The following is a 22,536-nucleotide window of genomic DNA, read 5'->3' as shown; positions in this document are numbered from 1 at the left end:
TGTTAGGAAGGGACTAGTGGACAAGAGATCCAGTATAATGATAGGAAGGGACTAGTGGACAAGAGATCCAGTATAATGTTAGGAAGGGACTAGTGGACAAGAGATCCAGTATAATGATAGGAAGGGACTAGTGGACAAGAGATCCAGTATAATGTTAGGAAGGGGCTAGTGGACAAGAGATCCAGTATAATGTTAGGAAGGGACTAGTGGACAAGAGATCCAGTATAATGTTAGGAAGGGACTAGTGGACAAGAGATCCAGTATAATGATAGGAAGGGACTAGTGGACAAGAGATCCAGTATAATGTTAGGAAGGGACTAGTGGACAAGAGATCCAGTATAATGATAGGAAGGGACTAGTGGACAAGAGATCCAGTATAATGTTAGGAAGGGACTAGTGGACAAGAGATCCAGTATAATGTTATGAAGGGACTCTAGTGGACAAGAGATCCAGTATAATGATTGTACACATTTTTCACTGCATGCTGAAAACGCTCACAACACGTGATCTTGTAGATCGGCTATTTTCAGCAAGTGTAAAATCAGTCATTACGACGGCGCCAAAATACATTTTAGTCGACTAAATCAACTGTAGATTTAGTCGAGTAAAATCTTTTGACATTTAGTCGACTAGTCGACTAATAGTAGACTAACACTAAAACATTCCAGGTTACTAAAATAAAAATGTGACTAAAACTAAATGAAGTTTCATTCCAAACACTGACTGAACTCAAATAGAAATGTTCTGCCTAAAACAACACTGCCAGTAAGCTTCGGCCGTCACATGTGAGTTGAGAAATGGGCAACGAGATATTTGATTCCAAGCCTAGTTTGATACAGATGTGCCGTTTGAAGAGCTTCACATGTCCTGCCATTGGCAGTTCAGTAGATTGTCAGTGTGTTGTCAGAAACACAACATTGTCAGTGAGAAAAGGGGGGGATTTGCCAAGGTGTTGTATGTTCATTCTATTCAGATTCCCTGAATAGATGGTGTTCCTCTACTGGCACTTCTTTTCTTTTCTTTTTTTAATATATATTTTTTTTATCCCACGATTTTGTAACCCATTTTTCACCCCTGTGTCAATTATCTAATGTGATCCTGGGCTCTACACACCCTCCGCCAACCTGGGGAGAGCAACGGACTTGAACTCATGCTTCCTTCATGCCCGAGTGTCCAAGTTGCTCCTTTACACCTGACAGGGGGGAGTTTCCCTGGTTGGACGTAGCGCGTGGAAGGAACACGTCATTCCAACCAGTTCCTTTCCCCTCCATCAGACACCCCGGCTGGCCAGGGGGAGGTAGTTTAGAGACCAGGATTAGGCTGGCACTTCTATTCAGTAGCAAAGCAGTAGAATGATGATAGGCAGTGAATAAGACCTGCAGGGAAAACAAACAATGCATTTTCAGAAAACTTTCTAAAGATCAAGAAAGCGTGAATAGTTGGAATCTGTACGTTTAATTGGTGTCCCAAGGCGGTTGAGCTCAAAACCCTGCCCCCCCATCGCTATGATTGGCTGAGACCTTCCTATCCTGTTCCACTTTCAAATGCGTCACGAATCACGATACAGAAGTTAGATACTGTGCCATTTCAGCTAGACTTTAATTTGTGCGTTTGCGTGTGTTGCAATAGTTGCCGTTTCAAGACGACAGACACAGAATACAGGGTGCTGATATGAAGATGAGCCATCCTGTCATCCTGTGGACATAATTCTAGCCTTGGTCCAGCCTGGGTTGAATGCGTAATGACTCTGGGGTTATCCGTTTTGAGGTGGAGGCCTGTAAATAGCCTTTAGGGTTGGCCTGATGTGGACTCGGCTGGCTGTGGTGCCGTTCTGGGTCCATAGGGCTGCCCCCATGCCTCTGTTCCGTCTATCCACCCAGTAATCTACAGTGTGACTGGCTAGGGCCTCCACTGAGGGGACGGAGGAGCCTTGCGGTGGTGTGGAGGGCCCAAGGGCTGGGCCTCCACCGAGGGGACGGAGGAGCGTTGCGGTGGTGTGGAGGGCCCAAGGGCGGAACCCGGCAGTCTGAGCATGTCTTCTTCCACCCCAGTCGGGCTCTGCTCTACCAGTTACCCTGTAATTACCACCCTGACTCCGGAGTGGGACTCAACGGCACGGTATATTGCAACCATAATGGTTTCTCTCTCTCTCTCTCTCTCCTCCCAAAGCCCCCCCCCCCCCCCCCTACCACCCCTTACCACCCCCACCACCCTCATCCTCACCCCCACCCCTAAGCCTGTGAGGCCTCCAGCTCTCATCATGTGACGGCTGCCTCCAGATGGTCTTGTTTGGGGAAGCATTTTGAGGGGTTTTTTCTACCCTCTGCAGTTTTTTGGAGAGAGCTGGGTTTGAGGTGGGGATCATATGGAGGATGTTGTGTGTTGTGTTTGGTTGTTGCCAGGATGGAGACATCAGGTCAGATCTTTCGGATTACACGCACGCATGCACATGCATAGTTTTTGGTATACACAGGGCTTAATGGAGATGTTCTCGTTCTTCTTGTGGTCCTTTACTGTCCCAATGTTCTGTTCCCCAAAGCTGCAAAGGAATGCATCTTTATTCAGCTGGATGGGAAAATGTGTGTCTGTCGAAGCAATGCCTATAGGTAAACTTCTTGGCCAATGGGACATTTAGGCCTGACATCTTTTCGTTCGTTTTTTCGTTTCGTTTTTTTTTTTTTAAAACAACAGTTTTCTGAAATACCTCATGTTTCTGTCAGTGGTTCTCAATATTTCATGTCAAGGACCCCCAAAAATGATATGTATTTGGCCTCCGACCCGCATCTGAAAATATGTAGTTCCAGGAACCCCCCCAGAAGCAAAGCTTTGAGTTAAAAACGTTCGCTCTGAAACAATATGATTTGTGCCACATTTTCATGAATTTTCAAAAATATTTCAATAGCTAGATTATAATATAATGTTTAAACCACCAAAAGGGGTTCCCGCCCAAAATGGGTTAATGGACGCATGCATCAACCCAAACAACAACATAAATGCAGTTCTACTCATTTCACAGAAATCGATGAATTCAGGAGCATTTCATTTCATTTCTACTGTTTCTCACTAGCCCAGAGAAATCATCTCCAGTTCCAACCACAGATACAGTAGATGTCCTCCTTCTCCATAATGCTTCATTTCCAACAGATATGATGAGGGTTGGAATTGTATGCTATTTTCCACTCTCACCACAATTGCAAGATAAGCCAGGCTGGCAGAAAGAAGCACGTTTGTCGCTAAAAATACTATTAATAAGGGGTTCCGATATGTTGCATTGCTTTCTGCTACCCACAGAGAACCCAGAATTACTTGCCACAATTGAGTCCTGGATAGAGTGAGTTCATATCTAGGTCATGGGAAATGGCTTGACTAGATGCGATCATGCGATGCTCTTTTTTTTTGGTCGCTGTCATCAAGCCCAGAATAAGATTTAGGGAGGAATCGTTGCCGAGTTTCACGTTGATTTAAAAACAGAAAATATCCATTATACTATTATTGAACATGAGAATATGTTTCTCCTGATGCAAGGCTTAGTAATATAACAATACAAGGAACACGCAGGCATGCAGGCGCATGCACACACACACACACACACACACACGTACGCACTATAGTACACAGTAACAGTCCTCAGGAGATTTGTCCTGTATCTTCCTATTGTGGGTCAGTGGGTTTGTCAGTGCTGGTAAATCAGCTCCTCAGGGTCAGACTTATGGTGTGCGTGCGTGCGTGCGTGCGTGTGTGCGTGTGCGTGTCAGCATGCGATGGCAACTGTGTATTGTCTATCACTCCAGCACAACTCGCATAGAGAAACCACTGTTTACATCCATTCTAAAAAAAAAGGTATCAATTGATGACGATTCAGTTGTTTGTCAATTGGTTCGCAAATGAGACACGCTACGTTCGACGAAGAGAGTGACCAACAGTGATATAGAGAGTGACCAACAGTGATATGAAGAGAGTGACCAACAGTGATATAGAGAGTGACCAACAGTGATATAGAGAGTGACCAACAGTGATATGAAGAGAGTGACCAACAGTGATATAGAGAGTGACCAACAGTGATATAGAGAGTGACCAACAGTGATATGAAGAGAGTGACCAACAGTGATATAGAGAGTGACCAACAGTGATATAGAGAGTGACCAACAGTGATATAGAGAGTGACCAACAGTGATATGAAGAGAGTGACCAACAGTGATATAGAGAGTGACCAACAGTGATATAGAGAGTGACCAACAGTGATATAGAGAGTGACCAACAGTGATATAGAGAGTGACCAACAGTGATATAGAGAGTGACCAACAGTGATATAGAGAGTGACCAACAGTGATATAGAGAGTGACCAACAGTGATATAGAGAGTGACCAACAGTGATATAGAGAGTGACCAACAGTGATATAGAGAGTGACCAACAGTGATATGAAGAGAGTGACCAACAGTGATATGAAGAGAGTGACCAACAGTGATATAGAGAGTGACCAACAGTGATATGAAGAGAGTGACCAACAGTGATATAGAGAGTGACCAACAGTGATATAGAGAGTGACCAACAGTGATATGAAGAGAGTGACCAACAGTGATATGAAGAGAGTGACCAACAGTGATATGAAGAGAGTGACCAACAGTGATATAGAGAGTGACCAACAGTGATATGAAGAGAGTGACCAACAGTGATATGAAGAGAGTGACCAACAGTGATATAGAGAGTGACCAACAGTGATATGAAGAGAGTGACCAACAGTGATATGAAGAGAGTGACCAACAGTGATATGAAGAGAGTGACCAACAGTGATATGAAGAGAGTGACCAACAGTGATATAGAGAGTGACCAACAGTGATATAGAGAGTGACCAACAGTGATATAGAGAGTGACCAACAGTGATATAGAGAGTGACCAACAGTGATATAGAGAGTGACCAACAGTGATAGAAGAGAGTGACCAACAGTGATATAGAGAGTGACCAACAGTGATATAGAGAGTGACCAACAGTGATATAGAGAGTGACCAACAGTGATATAGAGAGTGACCAACAGTGATATGAAGAGAGTGACCAACAGTGATATGAAGAGAGTGACCAACAGTGATATAGAGAGTGACCAACAGTGATATAGAGAGTGACCAACAGTGATATAGAGAGTGACCAACAGTGATATAGAGAGTGACCAACAGTGATATAGAGAGTGACCAACAGTGATATAGAGAGTGACCAACAGTGATATAGAGAGTGACCAACAGTGATATAGAGAGTGACCAACAGTGATATAGAGAGTGACCAACAGTGATATAGAGAGTGACCAACAGTGATATGAAGAGAGTGACCAACAGTGATAAGAAGAGAGTGACCAACAGTGATATAGAGAGTGACCAACAGTGATATAGAGAGTGACCAACAGTGATATAGAGAGTGACCAACAGTGATATAGAGAGTGACCAACAGTGATATGAAGAGAGTGACCAACAGTGATATGAAGAGAGTGACCAACAGTGATATGAAGAGAGTGACCAACAGTGATATATAGAGAGTGACCAACAGTGATATGAAGAGAGTGACCAACAGTGATATGAAGAGAGTGACCAACAGTGATATGAAGAGAGTGACCAACAGTGATATAGAGAGTGACCAACAGTGATATAGAGAGTGACCAACAGTGATATAGAGAGTGACCAACAGTGATATGAAGAGAGTGACCAACAGTGATATAGAGAGTGACCAACAGTGATATAGAGAGTGACCAACAGTGATATAGAGAGTGACCAACAGTGATATAGAGAGTGACCAACAGTGATATAGAGAGTGACCAACAGTGATATGAAGAGAGTGACCAACAGTGATATAGAGAGTGACCAACAGTGATAGAAGAGAGTGACCAAAGAGAGTGACCAACAGTGATATGAAGAGAGTGACCAACAGTGATATGAAGAGAGTGACCAAAGAGAGTGACCAACAGTGATATGAAGAGAGTGACCAACAGTGATATGAAGAGAGTGACCAACAGTGATATAGAGAGTGACCAACAGTGATAGAAGAGAGTGACCAAAGAGAGTGACCAACAGTGATATGAAGAGAGTGACCAACAGTGATATGAAGAGAGTGACCAAAGAGAGTGACCAACAGTGATATGAAGAGAGTGACCAACAGTGATATGAAGAGAGTGACCAACAGTGATATGAAGAGAGTGACCAACAGTGATATAGAGAGTGACCAACAGTGATATGAAGAGAGTGACCAACAGTGATATGAAGAGAGTGACCAACAGTGATATGAAGAGAGTGACCAACAGTGATATGAAGAGAGTGACCAACAGTGATATAGAGAGTGACCAACAGTGATATGAAGAGAGTCACCAACAGTGATATGAAGAGAGTGACCAACAGTGATATGAAGAGAGTGACCAACAGTGATAGAAGAGAGTGACCAACAGTGATATAGAGAGTGACCAACAGTGATAGAAGAGAGTGACCAACAGTGATATGAAGAGAGTGACCAACAGTGATAGAAGAGAGTGACCAACAGTGATATAGAGAGTGACCAACAGTGATAGAAGAGAGTGACCAACAGTGATATGAAGAGAGTGACCAACAGTGATATGAAGAGAGTGACCAAAGAGAGTGACCAACAGTGATATGAAGAGAGTCACCAACAGTGATATGAAGAGAGTGACCAACAGTGATATGAAGAGAGTCACCAACAGTGATATGAAGAGAGTGACCAACAGTGATATGAAGAGAGTGACCAACAGTGATATGAAGAGAGTGACCAACAGTGATATAGAGAGTGACCAACAGTGATATGAAGAGAGTCACCAACAGTGATATGAAGAGAGTGACCAACAGTGATATGAAGAGAGTGACCAACAGTGATATGAAGAGAGTGACCAACAGTGATAGAAGAGAGTGACCAACAGTGATATGAAGAGAGTGACCAACAGTGATATGAAGAGAGTGACCAACAGTGATATGAAGAGAGTGACCAACAGTGATATGAAGAGAGTGACCAACAGTGATATAGAGAGTGACCAACAGTGATATGAAGAGAGTGACCAACAGTGATATGAAGAGAGTGACCAACAGTGATATAGAGAGTGACCAACAGTGATATAGAGAGTGACCAACAGTGATATAGAGAGTGACCAACAGTGATATAGAGAGTGACCAACAGTGATATGAAGAGAGTGACCAACAGTGATATGAAGAGAGTGACCAACAGTGATATGAAGAGAGTGACCAACAGTGATATAGAGAGTGACCAACAGTGATATAGAGAGTGACCAACAGTGATATAGAGAGTGACCAACAGTGATATGAAGAGAGTGACCAACAGTGATATGAAGAGAGTGACCAACAGTGATATAGAGAGTGACCAACAGTGATATGAAGAGAGTGACCAACAGTGATATGAAGAGAGTGACCAACAGTGATATGAAGAGAGTGACCAACAGTGATATGAAGAGAGTGACCAACAGTGATATAGAGAGAGTGACCAACAGTGATATGAAGAGAGTGACCAACAGTGATATGAAGAGAGTGACCAACAGTGATATAGAGAGTGACCAACAGTGATATAGAGAGTGACCAACAGTGATATAGAGAGTGACCAACAGTGATATGAAGAGAGTGACCAACAGTGATATGAAGAGAGTGACCAACAGTGATATGAAGAGAGTGACCAACAGTGATATAGAGAGTGACCAACAGTGATATAGAGAGTGACCAACAGTGATATAGAGAGTGACCAACAGTGATATGAAGAGAGTGACCAACAGTGATATGAAGAGAGTGACCAACAGTGATATAGAGAGTGACCAACAGTGATATAGAGAGTGACCAACAGTGATATGAAGAGAGTGACCAACAGTGATATGAAGAGAGTGACCAACAGTGATATGAAGAGAGTGACCAACAGTGATATGAAGAGAGTGACCAACAGTGATATGAAGAGAGTGACCAACAGTGATATGAAGAGAGTGACCAACAGTGATATGAAGAGAGTGACCAACAGTGATATGAAGAGAGTGACCAACAGTGATATGAAGAGAGTGACCAACAGTGATATGAAGAGAGTGACCAACAGTGATATAGAGAGTGACCAACAGTGATATAGAGAGTGACCAACAGTGATATAGAGAGTGACCAACAGTGATATAGAGAGTGACCAACAGTGATATAGAGAGTGACCAACAGTGATATGAAGAGAGTGACCAACAGTGATATAGAGAGTGACCAACAGTGATATAGAGAGTGACCAACAGTGATATGAAGAGAGTGACCAACAGTGATATGCCCATTAGAGAGTGTCCAACAGTGATATGAAGAGAGTGACCAACAGTGATATGCCCATTAGAGAGTGACCAACAGTGATATGAAGAGAGTGACCAACAGTGATATGCCCATTATCGATTAGTGCTGCTCAAGCCCCTAGGGAGGCTCATAGAGTATATAAAAGGATAGAGACTGAACTGGCGCGAAGCTCCGCCCCCCCAGCTATTCATGTCAGTTGAATTTGCTCAGTGGCGTTTTGAAGCACCCGGAAGACTGCCGGAAGTACCGTCTCAGAACGTCTACTTCCGCATTTGACCACCAAATTTTGGTGGTCAAATGCGGAAGTGCAACCGAGCGCTCAATGTTAAAGCCCAGCTGCACGGGGTTTCCCGGTCATGAATCCACGGGTCCGCCTGTAGTCCCTCCTCCTACCACTAGGGAGGAGAGCTTCAACGTTGAATAGCCTCACTGGCCCCTTGGGGAGGCTCTCCAGCGTTGAAGCACCTTACTGGTCAGAGCTGAGAATGCAGGCGGGCCCCTGTATTTTTTGCCTGAGGAAACCCCATGCAGCTCGGGTTTAACATTAACTGCCTGGTTGCACTTCAGCATTTGGACACCAAGGGCTCCATGTTCGTCACTGCTAAACCCCTTATCCCTAAACTTCTTTGCCTTTTTTTTTTTACTATTTTGAAAAACATTTTTGAATACCGGTAGTTCAACTAGCCAATCTACATTGACAGACACGTTGTGAGCTTGTAGACTGGCCATTTTAACTATTCAAAAATGTTTTGCAAAATAGTAAAAAAAATGCAAAGAAGTTTAGGGATAAGGGGTTTAGCGGTGACGAAAATGGAGCCCCAAATGTTGGTGTCCAAATGAGGAAGTAGAGCGTTCTTCCGGGTGCTTCAAAAGGGGTTCGGTCTCTATCCTTTTATTACTCTATGCTGCTCCTTCCCTAGCAGCCACCAGGTGAACGCTGGTAGCCTTAGCAGCATCCTAGTTCAACCGGTCAAGGTTTGACTTTTCCATCACACACACACACTAATCCTCGATGACATTTTACATGTGCAACAAGCTCATGCAATGCCACCAGATAGCCATAACCACCGCGGGCCAGATGGCGCCTAGACCGTCACGACGCGTACGTTTTGTGGCTTAATTTCTCCACTCGCTTTAGACTGCCTGATGTGGAGGTGGTCGGGGAGTTAGAGGCAGCAGGATATCGGGTTCTCTCCCGGGCTTTGATTGCTGCAGTGGACTTGTATCCACGGCGGAGTGAAATCCAATAGGTCTCTCCAGGGTGTAGTAGTGTGCTAGATTACCCTCGGGGATTGCCTGCCTCAGACGATGATCGTCATGTGTGATGTAGTATAACCCACTTAGACCTGACGATGATTCTACACATGTCTTCTAAATCATGACAGTTTTCGGAAAAACCCTATGTTTCTATATCAGTCGTTCTCAAACATTTTCATGTCAAGGACCCCCAAAAAATATATGAAATTCCCCGCCGAGCCCCATCTGAAAATATGTAGATCCAGGGACCCCACCAGAAGCAAAGATTTGAGTTAAAAACGTTCGCTCTGAAAGAATATATATATTCAAACAATTGGGCCCACATTTTCACGATTTTTCAAAAATAGCAGACCTACAAGCTTGTAGCGCGGCACTCGGTGCCACACTATGAGCTTGTAGATCTGCTATTTTTGAAAAATCGTGAAAAAAGAAAAAAATATCTGCTTTTTCAATAGCTAAAGTATAACATAATGCTTTAAATACACCAAAAAGGGTTCCCGCACAGAATGGGATAATAGGGCTATGGGCCAGTGTATTGGCGAGGCCTGAGAGTCAAGACAGCCTGATCAGTCACCGTGCCTGGAAGCTTGATGAAAGCCTGCGTTGTGCCAGAGAGAGAGAGAGAGAGAGAGAGACAGAGAGAGACATAGAGAGACATAGAGAGAGAGAGAGAGAGAGAGGATCCTGGATGCTTTGTAATCTGCTATACAGAGGAATGAGAGATGTAGTTGTTAGGTTAGCTGCTGGTTCATAGGTTGAAGCTTTAGAGAGGGCATTATCTTTGCTGTGCTGCTTTACGGTTTTAATCAGAGACCTCTTTGCATATTCACGGTCTTCATGCCTGTCTGTCTACGTAGGGCGAAGGATTATCTCGACTGTATCACACATCTAGTGTACACACACGTGCGCGTGCACAGTACAATCAACAACCACGATCACCTTAGACTGGAATAGTAGATAATTGAAGACAGACTGATTAAAATAAACCGTCTTTATTCACACAGTTACACTGAAAGATCTTGAGGGTAAATGTAACTCTGAGAGTGTCCATTTTTGAGTAGTGCAACCACTCCAAGGAACAGCTATGTCCCAACCTATGTCCTAACCTATGTCCCAACCTATGTCCTAACCTATGTGACTATGTCTGTTAGAGTACCAGTAGGGGCAAAAGTGGCGCTGTTGTGCCAGAAACAGAGAGATAGTGTTGCACTGTTAATTGCCTGCTAATGAGAGAGAGAGAGAGAGAGAGAGAGAGAGGGGAGTTGCACCACTCAGTTCACACAGGTGTGATTTTATATTTATATTATATTGTAGTTAAATTAACATTCAGCAATAATATTAGGTGTTCTTAAGGCAACACAATGGATATATTATAAAGTGAACCAATTTAAAAATAAATCACCATGGAAACGATTATGCGAAACAATTGTGATTATTATGTCCAATAATTGCAATCGGGTGATTATGTAATAATTAATAATTAATAATTATTATGTAATAATTGTCTCTGATATATCTCCTGTTCTGTGCATTCCTTGACCCATTTAGACCTGAGGACGATTCTACAAATATCTTCTAAAACAGTTTTCTGAAAAACCTTATGTTTCTATGTCAGTGGTTCTCAATATTTCATTATAAGGACGCCCAAAAATATATGTAATTGGCCGCCGATCCCCCCCATCTGAAAATATGTTGTTCCAGGAACAATATTCAAAGATTTCACCATTCTTCAAAAAATAGCAGACCTACAAGCTCATAGTGCCGCGCTATGAGCTTGTAGATCTGCTATTTTTCAATAGCTAAAGTATAACATGCTTTAAAACACCAAAAGGGGCTCCCTTAGTATTGTTGGGTGTAGTGTAGTGTAACCTCCCATCATTAGACATGGCTCTCAAATGATTCCATTCAAGTGGTTCTAAGTCGTTAATGGGTCTAGACAGGGGTTTGGATTCTGAAAAGCTAATGTTGGCTGATGGATCTTAAGCTGTGTCCAGCTTCAGTCTCTCGGCCCCTCTTCATATTAATGGGATTAACAGGCCTGTGGATGAGAGGGGGGGGGGGGGGGTTGTAAGCAGAGAACCCCCCCAAGCACATTAGAAACACAAACTCCGCTGTCCACAATATCCGAGGGAGGGGGATGCTATATTATGTCGTCTTATCAATGGAGGGGAGAAGAGAAAGGGACGTCCATCTCTACGGCCTCGATCAGCGACACGCTGCCCTGGTCCTTTCAGATAAGGGTTATTATGACACCAGTTGGCCGGCCGGTAGCAGGACACCACGGCTTTGTCCATTGTGAGGAGAAGAAGAGGTCTGTGTGGTCCCTCTATTCTCTCCATAGACCCAGTGAAAAGAGGCCATTTGTCCTGAAATGGAGGGTAATTAAGGTCCTGGTTCTGTTGCTCTGTTGTTTGGACAAAGAAGCAGGACCTCTGTGTTTTTTTTTAACCACAAAAAAACTAAAAAAAACTGGCAGCTTTTGAAGAGCAACCTGTCGGAACCAATGGGGTCAGCTGGGTTGTGGGTGCATTGGCTGTGGTTAAGTGTCCTGGAGTGGGAAAGGGAAGGAAGGAAGTGAACATAGGATTCACTGAGTGTGCTGCTAACAGTAGCTGCATTGTGTTATGAATATGCCAAGTCCACGACTTGCCAACTCAGCGCTCGGAGAAGAATGCCAGGGTAAAGACGACCATGTGCCATTTTTATGTTCTCATGGGAAAGGAGACTATTAGCCCAGCTGGACTGCATGTTGTTTGATATAGCTGCACTGCAGCGATATCAAACAACATGCAGTACAGCTGGTCTAATAATGGTCTAATATCGCCTGTCCTGCACCTCCTTTATGTCATCACAATTTACTCGGATATTCGTATTTTGATACTAATTGTATCGCGCTGTGGTAGAGCTGCACGCTATTAAACCCTGAAATCATGATCACAATTAGCTTGTGAAGAAAAAATCACACCTGTGTGTCGTGTGAACTCCCCTCTCGCCCTGCCCTCTCGACAATGCGAAACGAATTAAACAAATAGCACGTTTAGCGTGTTACGCACGGTGGAACCCTGGATTAAACAATTTAAAGCCCTGAAAGTGTTCATTTCAATGTATTGGTTAGCCCTGCCGTTTAGACCTGTTGGTCTTGAATGTTCAGCTGTTCAGTCACATCTTCAATCAGCACATTGTTCCGTTTGTCAGGTGTTACACAGTGATTTTAAAGTAATTAAAATGTAACCAGACTGAGTTCTGCTTTGCAGAGCCAACGACGCTGAAGTGCTGAATTCATCCAGCTCTTCAAAACAATAATGTTAGAGTTTCTCTGACATTCTGTTATTATTGTGGTCGAAGTGGTTTTCAAATATGATTACAGCACGGTATCAGATTCTCCCCCAAGAGTGGTTAAGTGAGTGAAACGCAGCAGCACAGAGCAGCCTGCGGTCTGGTCAGTGAAGCTACTGTGGCTAACCTGGCGCTCAAGGGCCGATCATCGCACTGAGACAACAGCAAAACCCATCAGATAGAAGTTTTCAATATTCTCCACTCTTCAGTACGTTCCGCCGAATCAATGTCACACTACTAACTAGGCCCAGGCGGTCGATCAAATCAAGCAAGTCAAGAGGCAGCCATTACTGCTTTACCGCTTTCTGTCTTGGTACCAGTAGATGTGGTAGGAAATAGAACGCTAGCTGTTTCTTTTTTTACTTCTACATTTTTATCCCACGATTTTGTAACCCATTTTTCACCCCTGTGTCAATTATCTAATGTGATCCTGGGCTCTACACACCCTCCGCCAACCAGGGGAGAGCAACGGACTTGAACTCATGCTTCCTTCCTGCCTGAGTGTCCAAGTTGCTCCTTTACACCTGACAGGGGGAGTTTCCCTGGTTGGACGTAGCACGTGGAAGGAACACGTTATTCCAACCAGTTCCTTTCCCCTCCATCAGGCGCCCCGGCTGGCCAGGGGGAGGCAGTTTAGAGACCAGGATTACTGCATGTTTTTTTGTGGGGGTACCTAACGCTAGCTGTTTCAGTGGCGCGTGACATCACTACAGGAGCAGACTCTGTGTGCTACGTACGGTCTGCTACCTATTTCTAATTCAAAACATTCAGAATGGTGATCAATTAAAACCTTAATTATGTCCTGCGTTTTGTGTGGACCGTCCTCTACATTAGTTAGCTTTTGTTCTGAGACTTAGACGTACCGTAGCAAATATCACAATACTGAGCACAATTAAATCTGGTGAAGATGTAGTGGTTCTAATTCTGCTCGTCACGACTTGATGAGGCAGATGAGTCCGACATCTCACCAGATGGGGAACCGCTCATGTTGTATTGTGTTTCACATATCCAGCCAACTCTCTCTCTCTCTCTGTCTCTGTCTCTGTCTCTGTCTCTCTCTCTCTCCGTCTCTCTCTCTCTCTCTCTCTCTCTCTCTCGCTCTCTCAAAGGCGAGTGATGGATGGAATCACAATGGTTAACAGGTTGGATATCCGTTGTATATTTTGGCTATGCACTGACCCCCACCCTGGTATCTGTGTGTAGACTGTATTAATAACCATAAAGTAATCTCCTAGTCCTTACATAATAGTTTAGCAGAGACTGAAGTTGGAAAGGCTGTGCCCAGTGCGGCTGTGTCTTGTGTCAGGCTGTCAGCGGGCAGCGCAGGCAGTAGTGGATATGCGCTAAACGGCGAAATGCATGTTAATTAATTAATTAATTGGCTGAATCTGTAGGGCCTTTTGATTTTGTGAAGCGCCAGGGCCTTGAGAGGGGTTGATCCGTCACTGTGTGTAGTGTATATTTTGGCTATGCACTGACCCCCACCCTGGTATCTGTTGCAGTAATGTTTACTCTTCACCCTAGACCTTCCACGTGTGACTTTCCCCTCTCTGAATAATCCAGGCCAGTGAGATCTTCCTCTTGGGCAGGAGAGAGAGAGAGAGAGAGAGAGAGCACAAGGTTTATTTTTGGTCGGAGAAGGAAGTTTGTGTTGAGATAAAGTGTACAACAGTTTGTTCCCGTTCCCGTTTCTGGCCCCTTGTGGGTTTTAAGGAGCTGGGTCAACGTGCCCTCAGCTACTCTGACGGAATAAGGAGACTTCCTAAATGTGCCTCCAGAACAATAAATACTGGTAGAGAGAAATACATGGTGTGAGATAGAGAGAAGCAGAGAATTATGAGAGGGAGAGAGAGAGATAGATGAGGAGAGCATATTATGGTATGTTCCTTGCTTGTTTAAGCATTGTAGTATAGGTCAATCATAATTTCAGCATGTAAAGTGACCTCACAGTGGTGTCCTGACTCCTGACCGTGAACTGGCGCTGCCGCCAGGTCTGCCCGTATACGTTCAGCATCTACTCGATGAGATGTTAGGGGGTGCATACTTAGTTTAGACTAGTCATTGGTTAGACATGGGTTAAGGTTAGGTTTAGGTGTGCTGCCCCATGGGAGGTTAGGTTTAGGGTGAGGGTTTGAGATAGGTTGTAGTTGTAGGTTGTAGTTGTAGGACTAATGACTGGTCTAACCAATGACCATTACAAATTCCACCTCCACGTCAGATCCCCCAGGTGGCCCCTCATCCCCCAGATCCCCCTGTAGGTGGCCCTTCATCCCCCAGATCCCCCAGGTGGCCCCTCATCCCCCAGATCCCCCTGTAGGTAGCCCTTCATCCCCCAGATCCCCCAGGTGGCCCCTCATCCCCCAGATCCCCCTGTAGGTGGCCCTTCATCCCCTAGATCCCCCTGTAGGTGGCCCTTCATCCCCTAGATCCCCCTGTAGGTGGCCCTTCATCCCCTAGATCCCCCTGTAGGTGGCCCCTCATCCCCCAGATCCCCCTGTAGGTGGCCCTTCATCCCCCAGATCCCCCTGTAGGTGGCCCTTCATCCCCCAGATCCCCCTGTAGGTGGCCCTTCATCCCCCAGATCCCCCTGTAGGTAGCCCTTCATCCCCCAGATCCCCCTGTAGGTGGCCCTTCATCCCCCAGATCCCCCTGTAGGTGGCCCTTCATCCCCCAGATCCCCCTGTAGGTGGCCCCTCATCCCCCAGATCCCCCTGTAGGTGGCCCCTCATCCCCCAGGTCCCCCAGGTGGCGCCTCATCCCCCAGATCCCCCTGTAGGTGGCCCTTCATCCCCCAGATCCCCCTGTAGGTGGCCCTTCATCCCCCAGATCCCCCAGGTGGCCCCTCATCCCCCAGATCCCCCTGTAGGTGGCCCTTCATCCCCCAGATCCTCCAGGTGGCCCTTCATCCCCCAGATCCCCCTGTAGGTGGCCCTTCATCCCCCAGATCCCCCTGTAGGTGGCCCTTCATCCCCCAGATCCCCCTGTAGGTGGCCCTTCATCCCCCAGATCCCCCTGTAGGTGGCCCTTCATCCCCCAGATCCCCCAGGTGGCCCCTCATCCCCCAGATCCCCCTGTAGGTGGCCCTTCATCCAGCCTGCAGTGTGCTCTAGCTAGCAGGTACTTCAGTGTTTTTATTCACCCCCTCTCCCCCTCCCCTTCTCAACACCACATGGTAGAGACATCAGAGGCAGCTTTAATTAGAAGCAGTTTAAGTAAATCCATCGTCTTCACTGCTGAGTTCAAAGCTTTGTTTTCCTTTGTGTGAGTGACTGCTGTAAAAGGTCGAAGGCCTTTATTCTTAGCCATCATCGGATGCAACGAGGCCCGCTCGTCAAATAAATCGTCTTTCGCTTAAAAACTTCCACAGGGCCCTGCAATTTATTTCACTCCTTGGTGCGTTCGCTCTCTCTCTCTCTCTCTCTCTCTCTCTCTCTCTCTCTCTCTCAATGCAATCAGGCCATCATCTTTGAATGATTGATCTGAATACTAGCTTAACATGGCAGCTGGAGCGAGGCAGGTATAGAGATCACAGGTTTATTTGCGTGGCAGCACGCTGTCGTTTTTGGAGATAATGGCTTTTAGATTGGGCATTCTGATGATGTCAACGCGGTCTAATAAGGCTCTTTGTGCCCTTCTCTGTCGTCTCTCTCCGGGAGTTATGACCGCAATCATGGAGCTACTGTCTATCGCTTGGCAGCTCGCTGTGAGATTATACTGTAGATTTCACTGGAGGAATAATAATGTTATATAGTTTCCCAAGTGAGAGGTGCACAGATGTTTGTGTCCACCTGAGTAACGATTTGACTTTTGTCTCTCTTCTCTCAGTGCACTAGAAGAACAGACAATCAGTGGTTATTATTAGTGATGTCCCGATACTGCATCGGTATCGGAAAAGTATCGGTATCGGCCCTTATTTGTCATATCAGGTCATAACGATATCGGCCAATATGCCAGTCTAACCATCGATCGAAAACAGAGGGGTAAGGGGCTGACACTACGGCAAGTAAATAAAATGTTGGGGCATGTGGAGTTTGCTTTTGAGTTGCCCAAACTGCACATTTGAGTGAGGAGTCTGCTACACAACACGAGGCAAATACCCACAAGTAATTTCATGTGTAAGGCTGGCCAAAATGGTGTAATATTATACATGAACAATATTGATTTCAGTTCTGTGATAGGCCTATATACATTTAAAATGTGTAATGTACCTTTTAAGTACTTCTCGGTTATTCTGTACCATTCGGCACTATATGCGCAGCTTGCACATCATACATACAAAGTATACAGTACATACATACATACATGCATGCATGCATGCATGCATGCATGCATGCATACATACATACATACATACATACATACATACATACTCACACACGTGCACGTCCCTTATCTCCGTCCCTGCCGTTCACCCTGAGGGAAATAATAAAGAAAGGAATTTAAGGCAGCAGACTTCTTGCTGGTAGACACTAATTACTCCTTTCTCTGTTTTTAAGAGATTTGTTTTTGGCCTTTTCTGCCTTTTAATGATAGTACACAGTGGAGAGAGACGGGAAATAGCCGGGAGAGAGAGAGACTAAGAATGACATGCAGCAAAAGGTCGTTGGGAATGGGACTCCAACCCGCGACACGCTGTCAGGCATGTGTCTATGTGGTATGTGCCTGGATCGCTAGGCCAGTGGGTGAACCCCCCCCCCCCCCCCCCCCTCCTTTCTCTTTTTTGGATGTTGTATCACATGCTTATTTAAAGTCAATTAACTTTTGATTGTCCTTTTGGACAGTATCATGCACTTGACGGACAAGAATCACCTTGAAATAATCCCGCTTACTTTTTGCTTTGACCTCATGCAATTAAAGTTGTTCAGATGAGTAGTTTGATTAGACATTGTTTAAACTAAAAGATATGATTAAATGCGAGCCTGGGTTGGCTCCCTCCCTCCCTGGGTTGGCTCCCTCCTATGGGAGCCAACCCAGGGCGAAGTCAGGAGGGGAAAGAAGCGTACCACCTATGTAGACGTGCTGCGGCGCGACAGCTTGGCTGACAACACTGCAGAGCTCAAGAACCTGATGTTGGATAGGAATTTGTGGAGGGCAGCGATCCAGGAATCCTGAGTTGGTGTTGGCTAGACCTCACTCTCTCAGCAACTAACTAAATAAATGCTAGCCAGGCAGAGATGTTTCGTCAATATGAAATATTCTATAGCAATACTATAGATTGTTGTAAATTGTGTCCTTATAATAATATTATTACTGCTTTGACCTGGCTGTGTTCCTGCAAGCCTATATGTCTAATAGCTTTACAATGCAATATACACGTAAATGCATTGTGGGAAAGGGAACATCCTCTGTCATAATCACATAATCATCATTTAGAATTTGGAATGATCTCATGTCAGTTATTAACCCGCTCTGGGCGGGAACCCCTTTTGGTGTTTTAAGCATTATGTTACACTTTAGTTATTGAAAAATAGCAGATCTACAAGCTCATAGCGCGGCACCGAGTGCCGCGCTACGAGCTTGTAGGTCTGCTATTTTTGAAAAATCGTGAAGATGTGACTTGAAAATGAAGTCTTTGAATATATATATTCTTTCAGACAACATTTTTAACTCAAATCTTTGCATCTGGAGGGTCCCTGGAACTACATATTGTCAGATGGGGGTCGGCGGCCAATTTCATATAATTCTGGGGGTCCTTGACATGAAATATTGAGAACCACTGACGTAGAAACATAGATTTTTCAGAAAACTGTCGATTTGTAGAATGGTTCCCAGGTCTAAATGGGTTAAGAGGTCTTGGGGTTTTCTTCTGGAACGATCCCGGTTCTCCCTTCATTCACCACGTTTTGATGAATGATGGGAAGAGATGTTGGGATTAGCAGCTGCTCTTGAAACACAGATCGTCGATCAGAAGCCATCAAAGTTCATGGCTTTTCACAGGATTACATTTCCTCTCCTTGTGAGTCAGATTGTCATAGTTTAATAAAATGTAGTTGGGCACCATTTAAAAAGACATTTCATCATTATAGTGTCTTGGGTCTGGTTGGAAGTGTGTGTGGGGAGGGTAGTGTAGTGTCTTGGGTCTGGATGGAAGTGTGTGTGGGGAGGGTAGTGTAGTGTCTTGGGTCTGGATGGAAGTGTGTGTGTGTGGGGAGGGTAGTGTGTGTGTGGGGAGGGTAGTGTAGTGTCTTGGGTCTGGATGGAAGTGTGTGTGGGGAGGGTAGTGTAGTGTCTTGGGTCTGGATGGAAGTGTGTGTGGGGAGGGTAGTGTAGTGTGTGTGGGGAGTGTAGTGTAGTGTCTTGGGTCTGGATGGAAGTGTGTGTGGGGAGGGTAGTGTAGTGTGTGTGGGGAGGGTAGTGTAGTGTCTTGGGTCTGGATGGAAGTGTGTGTGGGGAGGGTAGTGTAGTGTGTGTGGGGAGTGTAGTGTAGTGTCTTGGGTCTGGATGGAAGTGTGTGTGGGGAGGGTAGTGTAGTGTGTGTGGGGAGGGTAGTGTAGTGTCTTGGGTCTGGATGGAAGTGTGTGTGGGGAGGGTAGTGTAGTGTGTGTGGGGAGGGTAGTGTAGTGTGTGTGGGGAGGGTAGTGTAGTGTGTGTGGGGAGGGTAGTGTAGTGTGTGTGGGGAGGGTAGTGTAGTGTGTGTGGGGAGGGTAGTGTAGTGTGTCTGGGGAGGGTAGTGTAGTGTGTGTGGGGAGGGTAGTGTAGTGTCTGGATGTAAGTGTGTGTGGGGAGGGTAGTGTAGTGGGGAGGGTAGTGTAGTGTGTGTGGGGAGGGTAGTGTAGTGTCTGGTAGAAACATGAGTAGGATTGAAGATAGCTGCCTGGTTGGCTGTGTGTTGTTAAAGATGGAGTGCCGTGATTTTTTTCCTGATAGTGTGATGTCACTATATTACTGTTTATTTCATTGGCCTGTTTGACTGTTCAGGGTTCAGCCTCCAGGAAGAAACCCTAAATACAAAGTTAATAGAGCGTCGCAGTCCCGTCCCCTCAAGAGATCCGGAAAACAATTCCCCGTTCATTTTCCTCATAGACTTTTCAAATTTAAAGACGTTTACGCCGCGGACAAAGCCAACTCTTGTCGTGACAAATCATGACAACAAACACAATATTTTGGACCAAAATATTGAGTTGGCTTCGTACGACGCTTAACAGTTTGACGGCATAAAACGCTTTAACCCGCTAAAAATCAAATATCAAATATTCTACGCTGCCGAGATTGTTTTATTACCTTTTAGAGCATACGCTGAAGTATTTGCAGCTTTCAACAACGCCAGCATATTCTTGTTTCAATAAATGACAGGTCAAAGCTCTGTCAAGGTTAAAAAAGCTGAGCATCTCCAACCAAAGTTGTGGGGTTGATCGTATAATAGAGATACAGAGTCTTCTAATCCTAATAGAAATTGCGTTTTTCATTTTTCATGTCGGTACAGGCACAGTGTAAACATTGTGTGTTTGTAAGCTTGAGGAATCCTTAGCCTTAGCTGTTATAAGAATGTATACAGCACCTGTCATTCGATGTTCACCTTTTGCCTTGCATGTATCTTTGTTGAGGACAAACGGAATACATTCATAGTTTATTCTGCAGGAGAATGTATAAATATGTACCAATAAATACTATGGCAGGACCCTTTGATAAACTGGTGTTTCTGTCTGTAAATGAATCACAAATCTCTTCATTGTGTGACACTGGGCTTAGAAACGGAATCCAGAGGAAAGCACGCACATCTATAACAAACCTTCAGGTGCTGAACAAAAAGATACGTACAGGAGATGGAGAAGTAGTTTCGTAGCTCCCACAGGATATTTATTTGATAATAACCCATTTTGGACTGAGGTCGATAAAAAAAAGGCTTTTAAATCCTAAAAACCCATGTTTCTATGTCAGTGGTGCTCAACCTTTTTCATGTCAAGGACCCCCAGAATTCTCTCTATTGTGCCACGGACCCCCATCTGAAAATATGTAGTTCCAGGGACCCCCCAGAAGCAAATATTTTAGTTATATTAGAATATATGTCCAAAGATTTGCGGCACATTTTCACGATTTTTCAAAAATGGCAGACCTACAAGCTCATAGCGCGCCACCGAGTGGCACGCTATGAGCTTGTAGATCTGCTATTTTTCAATAGCTAAATTATAACATAATGTTTAAAACACCAAAAGGGGTTCCCGCCCAAAATGGGTTAAGGTGGAGGACAACGTTTCGACCCCTTATGGGTCTTATTATATCTGACGAAGACCCAAAAGGGGTCGAAACGTTGTCATCCACCTTATTATCAAATACATATCCTGTGGGAGCTACGAAACAGTGTGCGGACTACTTCTCCTTCTCCTGACTATGGGCTACTTCTCCTTCTCCTGACTATGGGCTACTTCTCCTTCTCCTGACTATGGGCTACTTCTCCTTCTCCTGACTATGGGCTACTTCTCCTTCTCCTGACTCTGTACACATGTCTGAGAAACAGTGGATTTACTCTGGTGAGCTGTGCCTAGAGAGACTGTTGTCAATAGTCCACAGTTAGGAGTGCTTTCGGGAACGGGATTCAGCCTTTTTTTTTAGATGCTGTATTTTCCATGAAAACACTGTTTTGGTTATTGTTTTGAAACGCAAGAAGCTTCCTCAGACCCTACAGTGGATTCAGATATTGATTGAAAAGAAGTTACTACTATTATGCTTATATTATTGTTTGCCAAGAATCAAGCAAATCAAGAGGGATTTGTCTCTTACTCACACATGCACTTAAACAGCACGCACGCAAGCACGCAAGCGCACGCACGCACGCACGCACGCACTCACACTCACACTCACACTCACACACACACATGCATACTGTACATACATACATGCTGTTTCAGTTCCTGTCATTGTCTCCACCAGGCCGAAGGCATGGGGAGAGAGTATGTTTTGCACTCCGTCCGTGTGTCCGTCCGTCTGTCCGTCCGTGTGTGACCAGCTAATCTCTGGCACCGTTGGCTTGATCGCAGCCATGCTCTGCACACACACTCCCTGAATGCCTCTGCCCCAACGTTTTCAAATTGGCCGGTTATAGCGCCACCAGGAGGTCGCTTTGTGCAAAACAAATGTTTTGACAGTACACCTACAGATTTTGTCCAAACAGCACGCAAATTGGCGTGGCGTGGCGTGGCGTGGCGTGGCGGGGCGGGGCGTGGCGTGGCGTGGCGGGGCGTGGCGGGGCGTGGCGGGGCGTGGCATGGCGCTACACGCGGCCGGCCTTTAGCTGGTGGTCTATTGTACACTGAGTGGTGGGGCGTCTATTAGTTCAATCTTCCTGTGGAAAATATGAATCATAATATTCACAGTCAGATCTCTCTCTCTCTCTCTCCCTTTTCTTTTCTTCAATGCTTTGCCCATTCTCGCCACAACTCTCTCGTCAATGTTCAACACTTATTTTCCAGGTTTCCAGGTTTTTTTGTTTGTTTGTTTAACAACTAAAAAGTGAACACCATGTGGAAGAACCCTGATGAATCTTGACATATGTGACGTATGTGTGTTGTTTATTGTTTATTGTTGTTCACGTTGTCATGCACACTGACACTAATACATTTATTTCTTCTCTCCTTTCATATGGTCCTGAATGATGCTGTCTGTCCCTGGTGGTTCCCTATCAAAGGTAAACATTCTTTTCTTTTGCT

The sequence above is a fragment of the Electrona antarctica genome, assembly GCF_951216825.1.
Source record: "Electrona antarctica genome assembly, chromosome: 5".
NCBI lineage: Eukaryota > Metazoa > Chordata > Actinopteri > Myctophiformes > Myctophidae > Electrona > Electrona antarctica.
This window is presented reverse-complemented; position numbering follows the sequence as displayed.